General features: G+C 40.4%; 1 protein-coding gene and 1 pseudogene across 3 annotated transcripts in view; one reads left to right on the top strand and one right to left on the bottom strand.

The window, feature by feature from the left end:
* Positions 1 to 2,815: 2,815 nt before the first annotated feature.
* LOC101641997 lies at positions 2,816 to 4,263 on the bottom strand (annotated as a pseudogene).
* A 2,702-nt stretch (positions 4,264 to 6,965) lies between these two features.
* Positions 6,966 to 9,782, top strand: part of LOC101641684 (membrane-spanning 4-domains subfamily A member 4A) — a 23,208-nt gene continuing 20,391 nt past the window's right edge. For all 3 annotated transcript variants that reach the window (XM_045297085.1, XM_045297087.1, XM_045297086.1), the window contains exon 1: positions 6,966 to 7,071. The gene's annotated coding sequence lies outside the window, so the exon portion shown is untranslated. The remainder of the gene's footprint in view (positions 7,072 to 9,782) is intronic.

Raw genomic sequence — 9,782 nt, forward strand, 5'->3', positions numbered from 1 at the left:
TTTGCTATAGTGAACTGTGCTGCTATGAACATGGGAGAGCATACCTCCACTTGTGTTGTGTCTCATGTCTTTAGGGTATATGCCTAATAGTTGTATTGTTGGATCATAGGAGATTTCAATTCCTAGTTGCTTTAAGTATCGCCATATCATTTTCCACAGTAGCTGTATGTATTTACAAGTTCACCAGCAATGCAAACAAGTTCCAACCTCTCCAGTATTTGTTGTTTTCTGTTTGTTTGTTTTTTAATTTGGGCTGGCATTGGCATTGTGGGTGTAAAGTGGTATCTCATTTTGGATTTAATTTGCGTCTCCCTGTTGGCTAGTGACCCTGAGCATTTTGCATGCATTTGTTAGCCTTTTGTAGGTCATTATTGGTGAAATGTCTGTTCATATCGTTTACCCATTTCTTAATTGGGTCTCTTGTTATTTTCTTATTGAGCTATTGTAGAGTTCGGTATATTTAGGTCATTAGCCCTTTGTCCAATGTGTGGTTGGTAAAAAAAAATTTTTTCCCCCCAGTCTGTGGGCTTCCATTTCACTCTCCTGATGAAGTCTTTTGATGGGCATGATTGAAGCAATTTCAGCAAGTCCCAGTCATCTGTCTTGTGCTCTGCTGTGTGTGCCTCCTCTGTTATACTTGGTAGTCTGTGCGTGCTCTGCAACAGGGCCCTTAAGTTTGTCCCAGTCTTCGCATTGATGGTCCCGAGAGCTTTGGGGTTTTCATTTAGGTCTTAATCCATCTTGAGTTCATTTTTGTGCATGAGGTAAGGAATGGATTTGTTTCATTCCAGGGATGCTCATATGTGTGTGATAGAGTTTTAAAACAAAGAGTAATTTTATATTAAGAAAACATCTCAGCCCAGTATAGTTCAAGTCCATAAGTCTGATATTAGCCCATATGTCAGATATCAGTCTATAAATTCCATGATTACCTACCTCTTCCTTGTTTTTTTTTCAAATACACTATTATTTATTTGCACAAATGACACATTCAGGCAAGCTATCACAAAGCCAAAGACTTACAGTCAATTTTGTAAACTGGTGATAGTTTGGATATTGAAAGATTACAGAAAAACAATTAGGAAACTCATACTCATTTGCTAAAAAATTTGCTACTCAACTACCATGAAGAATCAACATCTATAACATATGAGACTGTGTTTCTTAATAACTCTAGATAACTATAGAAAGCAATGTTCTTAAAATTTTTAAATACTTAGTTTAGAAGAATACACAGTAATTGCAGAGGGCATGTTGCTTTGTGTATTAAGTTTTCCATTATATCAAAACACTAGCAGCTTCTTCAAATTGCAATGTAATGTAAGGGCTCCTACTTTCCCAGGTTCATGTCAGTGCCATTACCATGGAAGAGTCAAGCAGGAAATTGAGAGGGTGATCGTAATGTTCATTCTGAAATGGCAAGTAAAAGTTTTCATGGTGATCAGAAACTAGACTTTACTGTGCGAAGTACTGATGTTTAGCACACAGCATCTGCAATCGAGTTCTAAGAGCAGTGAGTATCTACCTGAGGTCCAGACATCTGCTTCCTCTGTGGCCATGCACTTATATAAAATTTCTTAAATTTTTAAATGGAACTGTAGTGACAGTTGAGAAAAAAAATGTGCAATCGATTTACCTAGGAGAAATTTTCATTTAAGCCTTGAGAAAAGTAACTATATTGTTTTTTCAATTAAGAAAACCAAACTGGTCGAATTATATTTAGTAACAAGAAGCATTAATTGTTATGATTTAAGAGAAAGCACCCAAACTCAAAAAGAGCTCAAGGCTTCCAACTAAAATGTCCTAATTCCTTTTGGAATTATGCAATGTCAGCAAATAAAAGTAATCACTGTTTATATGGAAATTGATTTAGTGGCTAAAATTCTAGCACAATAACTTGCCTAGAATTTTGACTGTCTCAAACTGAGTTTTAAACTTTTAACTTCAGTAATACATACTGAACATCCAATCGTGTAGAACACAACCCATTTCATCTATAAAACACTGTATAATAAGATCACACAGAGAAGGCCACACCCCCATCTTTGTTGGCCCCTCACCAACTCTGGAACCATGGCACATTTACCACGAAAACGCCAACATGGGCAGAACAAGTCAGAGCACTGTGGTAAGAGTTCAGCTGCTTTAACAAGCTAGAGTAGGATTTTTACAATAGAGGCAAGTGGAATTCTCAGCACATACTGAGACACTGATTGTTTACACAAAAGTGCCAATTCACTCTTTTTTTTTCTTTTTTAACATTTTATTAGAGGCTCATACAACTGTTATCCCAATCCATACACACATCAATTGTGTAAAGCGCATTTGTACATCGTTTATCAAAACATTTTCTCTCCATTTAAACCCCCGACATTAGGTCCTCATTTTTCCCCTCCCTCCCCGCTCCCCTCTCCCGCATGAGCCCTTGATAGTTTATAAATGGGTATTTTGTCATATCTTGCCCTGTCCGACGTCTCCCTTCATCCACTTTTCGGTTGTCTGTCCCCCAGGGAGGAGGTCACACACAGTTCCATGTAATCGGTTCCCTCGTTCCTACCCATTCTCCCTTTACCCTCCCTGTTTTGCCACTCACACCACTGGTCCTATAGGGCTCATCCGTCCTGGATTCCCTGTATTTTCAGTTCCTATCTGTACCAGTGTTCACTCTTATCTACACAAAGGTTCACCTATCAGAGGCAGTAACTAATGAATACATATCGGAGATTCTGGCAGCATCCTGCGTATGTAGGATAATTAAAATACATAAACAGAAAGTTGTTCAATCTCTAAGATCAAATACAGATGATCTGCTGTCATTACACACGTGCTCACTATTGCGTCTCAAATGCGAATACCAAGTAAAGGCTTATAGCTTCCCATTCTGATTTGCTTAAGGTTCCCAAAGGTAATTTTATATGACCGTTTTTCATATTCTTTGCTGCATGTTCATAGTCATCCTCTTTCTGAGAGGCAAATTTGGAATTCTCATTGTAGGATACTGCTCCAGTACCTGCATTCATTTTAAGAATAGTTTATTTTCAATATTCTTAATCGTTTCTTCATAAAACTCCAGAAATGTCTTTTTGTAGACCAGTTTCATATTGTACTTCTTTGTCATTTCATTTAGCAATGGAAAATAGACCAAGAATTCAGGAACATCCACAACACCTTCCAAGTTGAAATCATATTTGCATCCAAATAATTGGTAAGTTCCTTTCTTCTGAAATTTCACAGTATCCATTTCATTTCCAAATGATTCTGTTTCTGAAGCTTCATGGTGTTTTATCAGATCAAAGCTATTTGGTGTGGGACTAATACAATAACAGCCTCTAGGGTTAAGTCTTTCACAAGCATTTCTAAGCATTGTGTCCTTCTGTTCATTGGATTCCAACGAGTAATGACCAACAAACTGACAATGGCAGGCATCAAAGAACATTTTTGAATCAAGGAATTTTCCGGTTAAAAGTTACTTTGAACAATCAGCAGTTATAAATTCTGCATTAAAATATATTCATTGTCAAAACAGCGATGCTTCATGTCAACAGACCATTGCTGGCACTGCTTGACAGAAACATCAGCAATATCAGCACAAACTAGCTTGTGAATTCTTCCCTTTTTCCATTTGAGCAAATCTCCACCTTTACCGCATCCCAGCTCCCAAACAGTAATATCACGTGTCTTTTTCTGTCACGCCTTTTCCAAAAATTCTCCAATGAGCACGCTCTCCATTCAATTATTAAAGTGTCTGAGGTAAAAAATACAGCTTTGGCAATGCTTTGCCAAACAAACTTCCCGATGTTCATTGTAATGAGCAGCCACCGTTGAGCTATGCCCTTCTTCCAAGCTTGCTTGTTTTTCAGAAACATCTTCAAGTTCAATTTTTCTCTTCTGCTGAACGCCAGCTCCAATGGAAGATATGTTAGTTGGAACATCATCGGCATCTATTGTCCTCTTCTTTGAAATGCCATCGTTTTCAAAACCTTTGTCCTCTGGGACAATTTCAGCCTCAAGTTTTCTTTTTTTGCATGAAGCATCTTTCCCACAATTGGAACCTTCCTTTATAAAAGTAATTTCATTTCCAGTTTTCTATTTGTTGAGGTGCCTACTTGCTCCAAGGTCGGAGCTTTTTCTAAAAGCCCAATCTCAGAAGCTGTTGTGTTTTCACTAATATAGTATATGAAGGCTCTATTTTAGAATTTTCTGGTGTTTTTGTCTCTTCAAAAGAGATTCTTCATATTCCTCAGTTTTTCCAGAATTTTCCATTGTTGATTATTGGGACCGATGGTAAAATTTTACAAACAATGCAGAACCGGAATCCACCCTTCCTTGTGTTTTTCTTTTACTTTGTCCCCTATTATTTGGAAGGTTGTGGGAAACAGAAGGATTTCTCTCAAGCTGTCTCCCTCAAATATATACCAGACTTAGCTGCTTGAGAATGACTGTACACTTGGAGGTCATCAAGAGTGGATTGGGGGTCATTCTCCCTGAGTTATCAGCTGTCTAGATCAAGCAGACACCACTGTTTATCCCACAACAAGTAGGGCCCAGAGTTATCAGCTGTCTAGATCAAGCAGACACCACTGTTTATCCCACAACAAGTAGGGCCCACCCCCTTCTGATAAGGATAGTAGTTGTCTGTTTCCTTGTAGGAGACACCAGAGAGGTCAAACCCACCCAAGGATGAACAAGATTAGACTGCCATCATGAATCTAGGGACCACCCATCTTGTCACATGTATACCCCTAGACCTTCCCATTCCTATAGGCACACCCCTAGCTCATCCCCTTCCTGTTATGCTTATGCCTATCATAGATCCCCTTCCTACAATGTGTATGCCTATTTTACTGCCCCTTCCTGTGATGTGTGATTCCATAATCATGTCCCCCTAAAGTGAGATAATGCGTGGTTAGCAATAAAGAAAGGAGCGAGCTCCGGAGCCCGGGAGGCTCTCCCCTGTTCCCAGGGCCCTCTCTGGCTCTCGGGCCAGGAGAGGCTCCCTGGTCCCTGAGGTTACTCCTGCTCTCGTAGCCGGGTTCCCTCCACGAGGACCACTAAGCAGGGTGGAGGTGAGCAATGCTACCATGTAATGTGTCTGACTGCATCATTGTAATATCTCTTTTATCTCTCATGCTCTCAATGACTCTAATATAATATATATCTCAACCATACAATTTTGCATTGCTGAAACCATGGTTAGTACTAGCAGTGGGGGGCTGGCCCCCACTCCCCTCCAAATGTAACTTAATACTACAGATGGTGTGAAATAATTCCTTGCTCTGTTCTGCTTTTTTTACACAGTCTATGTCTATGTATTCTCCTAGAGCAGAACTGTCATTTTGTTTGGAAAACAATTCTCATCCTTTTGGACTTATTGCAAGACACCTGGCTGAGGGAGCTGTTTTCTACATTCTTTAGTCAACCAATCAATTACTTTAACAGCTTCCCAACCTATGTGTCACCTTGCCTTTCCGCACCGCACGATTTGTATTTTAGGACACTGAATTTAGACCTTGTTTTTTTTAAATTATTTTATTGGGGCTCATCCAACTCCTATCACAATCCATACATCCATCCATTGTGTCAAGCATATTTGTACATACATTGCCATCATCATTCTCAAAACATTTGCTTTCCACTTGAGCCCTTGGTATCAGCTCCTCATTTTCCCTCTCCCTTCCCTCTCCCCTCTCCCTCATGAACCTTTGATAATTTATAAATTATTATTATTTTGTCATATCTTACACCATCCCACGTCTCCCTCTCCCTTGACCCACTTCTCTGCTGTCCATCCCTCAGGGAGGAGGTTATATGTAGATCCTTGTAATCTGTTCCCCCTTTCTCCCTCACCTTCCTTCCACCCTTCAGGTATCGCCACTCTCACCACTGGTCCTGAAGAGTTCATCTGCCCTGGATTCCCTGTGTTTCCAGTTCCTATCTGTACCAGTGTACATCCTCCGGTCTAGCCAGGTTTGTAAGGTAGAATTGAGATCATGATAGTGGGGGAGGGATGTCTCCTTCTCTAGGAAGTCTCCTCTATTTCCACGCCATTGATTTAATCATACTAAGAGGGTGCTTAAGATACTCTATCTTACCTTATAAGGTACTGATTGTTCAGTGTTATAATGTTCTGTTTACTTGTTTGCATTGTTCAGGGGTCTGTAAATTCTTTGGGAGATGCAAGCTTTTTTCACCATCTTGTCTGAATCATGTAACATACATACTCCTTCAGCCATAGTGATTGCTAACTAGATCAGTGTTGAATAAATGAGGACTGACAGCTTTGTTTTCCTCCTTCATATTAGGGAGGTATTTTTATCTTACAAATGAGGAATATTCAGGCCAGAAAAATCACCAGGTCATGTCATAAATTATTGGAATGATTTTGTCTTAGTCAAAGGTTAGTCTCTTCATATGATGCCAAGTACTACCCTAACTTTGAAAGCTGTTGTATTAATTATTCACAGACAAACAACTTGCTGTTCTATGACCATTCATAATTAAATGGCTCTCGGGGCATAACTTTTAAATGGATTTTCATTGGTGGGATGTTAATGTAACTAGAACTTTTAAATTGTTTTATAAATGGTGAAACATAATTCACTAGATATACAAGAGGAGGTATGTGAAAATATGTGAAATCGCGAACAAGGGACTTTTCCAATAAATCCAAACACCATGTATTTACTCTCTGTATAAATATCTTTGGGCAGAGTCAGACACAGCAAATGCTCAACCACTGATATCCAGGGTAATTACCACTGTTGTCAAAAACCCACTGTTTGCAAAGGCAGTTACTGCTTGTTCAGTAAATTTCAAATAGGCATCCACGCCCTTATTGGGGAAACAAAATCAGTTAGCGCTTCCTACATAAAAAAGGAAGTAGTTGTGCTTCTCAGAAATTCTCAGCCTTTGGGATGTAGGGGGAAAATCCTCTTAGAAAGAGACTGCTCATTGAAGTTCCGTGATTTAGAGAAGAGAGTTGTATCGGTAGAGGGGAGCCAGGAAGCACTTGGCCTGGAGCCTCTTCCAGCACTCTTCAGACACACAGAGATACTGCAGGCTTTCACAAAGGTAGGTCCCGGGACTTGCCTTCCTAGACTTTTGGGCTGATGGTTTCCTCACGGGTTGATCCTAGAGATCCTTGGCTAGAGAGCCCTTCTTGGGAGTGGAATGAGAGAGACCACTTCCTGTGATTCTAGATTGGGTGGTTCACCAAAAACTCACTGCCATCCAGTCCATGCCAACTCATAGTCACCCTATAGGACAAGGTCGAACTGCCCCTCTGAGTTTCTGAAGCGGTCACTCTTGATGAGAGTCGAAAGCCCACCATTTTCCTGTGGAGCAGCTGGTAGTTTCAAAGTGCAGATGTTGCAGTTATCAGCCCAACATGAACCACTAAGCCACCAGAGCTTCTCCAGGTGGTTCAAGGAGCCCTTTAAAGGTATCTTTAAGGTGTTTTGGGAGCAGTTTTTGCTGCAGAGGATGAAAACTAGGGAAGATCCATAAAGACTGAAGCTGGATAAAGTTGTTTACATTTTAGTTTTCTCTGAATCCATAACCCATCAGACAGCTGAGAGCAATACGTTACATTTTGAACTAATTGTTTGCTGCCCATTTCTTGATGTTTATTCTCTGCCTCCAATATATATTACATTAGCCTTTAACATTTAAGGAAAAAAATGTGCCTCATGCAGAATTGGGGGATGGGATATGGGGCAAATTCAACGTTCCCAGCCTTACATGTTTAAATTGCTCCATGAGGTAGATCTGTGGCCCATTTCTCCAACCGTCTCTGGTGCCATGCGCTGGACACTCGACCCCCAAACTGAAGCGACTCGTGGAGAAGTCCTGGGAAAGTACCTGCTAGCGTAATGAGCACATGGATGTCTGTGGTGTGAAGGGTACCTGTTGTCATTACCTGTCGTCAAGTCACCCTGATGCATTCAGACCACGTGTGTGCTGTGGTGCGAAGGCTGTCATTTTTAAGTGCTTTTGAGTTGTGATAGTGGTCCTAAGTCATTGAGGGTTTCCTGGGCAATTAAATGAACACAGGGTCAGAGATCCTTGGATAAATGGAGCACGCACCCTGAGTGACAAGAATCTGATATGTTACCACAGAAATTGAGGAAGAGACCCTTGGAAACATTTATTTTAATATAATATCTCTATCCTGGTGGAAGTTGAAAGTCTTATCGAAGAGCCATTAAATATAGAAACAAGCTATGTGGTAATCATTCTGTTTAGAAGAATAAATACCAGACTAGACCCAAGGAGTTGGAGGTTAAAGACGTTCCAAATATCCAAATCTTCCAAGTTGCTATTCTGCACTATTTTCACCCCCCTCCCCACTCCTACTTTGAATATAGTCCGTCAGTACCTGGTTTGTGAGATTTGCTACAACATTTCACAGAGATTTGTGAAGCTTTGAGGAAATATCTCACATATTTGCAGGTGCTGTTAAGTCTTAAATATGAAGGTCAGGCAGAGGCAAAGAAAATGCAGGGTGCAGACGCAGAAGCCCAAAATGCTCAAATGTCAGAGTAGGTCTTTTTTGTTTCTATCAAATCTCATGTCCCGAAACACAGTTCACAAAAAGGGCAGTTGCGATGGAGATATGTTTTTCTTCCTAATCTTTTGGTTGATCATACTTCCTCCTCTGTGAACACGAAGGATGATGACTTACGCCACCCCCTCTCATAAAGTAGGGTCTAAGATGCAGCCCACCTTTATCCTTTAACAGAAAATCCCTTCCAAAATGGGATCCTAAGCACCAGCCCAGGAGGCTAGAATCTGCAACACATCACAAAATGGATTAGGGCAGATGAGAATGTGGCTAAAATGGCCATGTTAAATAATCCACTACAGTTTAGACAACCAGGGGTATTTGACAAGACAGGACCTACAATTCCTAAATCCTTGTTCTGAAGTTACGTGTGAGAGAAGACCGAAATGCCTTTACATTACAACGGTGGTTCTCAACCTTCCTAATGCCACGATCCTTTCAGACAGTTCCTCATGTTGTGGTGAACCCCAACCATACAATTGTTTTTGTTGCTACTTCATAACTGTAATTTTGCTACTGTTATGACTCATACTGTAAATATATTATATGCAGGATGTATTAGGCAACCCCTGTGAAAGGGTCATTTGACCCCAAAGGGGTCACAACCTACAGGTTGAGAACTGCTGCATTAGAGAGAAACAAGCTAAAGTACAATACATTTTTCCTTTTGGGAGTAAGTGATGAATGAAGATCAAATTATAAGCCTTGTTATAATGACTCCAAATTAAGATCATAGGGGCCATTCTTCCAGGTAAAACTGGATTAAAGGTTGTGGATTTGATTTAAGGCCAAAATGAAGGTCCTTATTTATTCTCACTCCTCTCCAAAATCCAGATCTTAAATTTTGCAAGAGGATGCTCAAATGTGTAGTTCAGTCTGAATACATCTACTCAATAGCATTCAATATATACCCTGGCTTACCAACTCATATTTCTTCATAGCAGACACTGCAATTAAAAGGTCTGCCTTTTCCTAGTCCTGTATCTAGTTTGTGACAACCCTCACTCTTCTGAACAGTCTTTGAAACAAACTGCAGATGATAGTAAGACCCAAGCACTGAGCACATGGCAAAAGGAAGATCATGCTATCCCCGCAATCCTGTCCCTACCCCTTCCCCCCCTCCCCAGGAACAGAGCAAACCAGGAATGCTACAAATAAACACCCTCTTTAACATATTGAAGGAGCCCTGGTGGCATAGTAGTTACATGTTAGGCTATGA

The sequence above is a fragment of the Echinops telfairi genome, unplaced genomic scaffold (assembly GCF_000313985.2).
Source record: "Echinops telfairi isolate 266 unplaced genomic scaffold, ASM31398v2 ScPeMD7_7416;HRSCAF=8454, whole genome shotgun sequence".
NCBI lineage: Eukaryota > Metazoa > Chordata > Mammalia > Afrosoricida > Tenrecidae > Echinops > Echinops telfairi.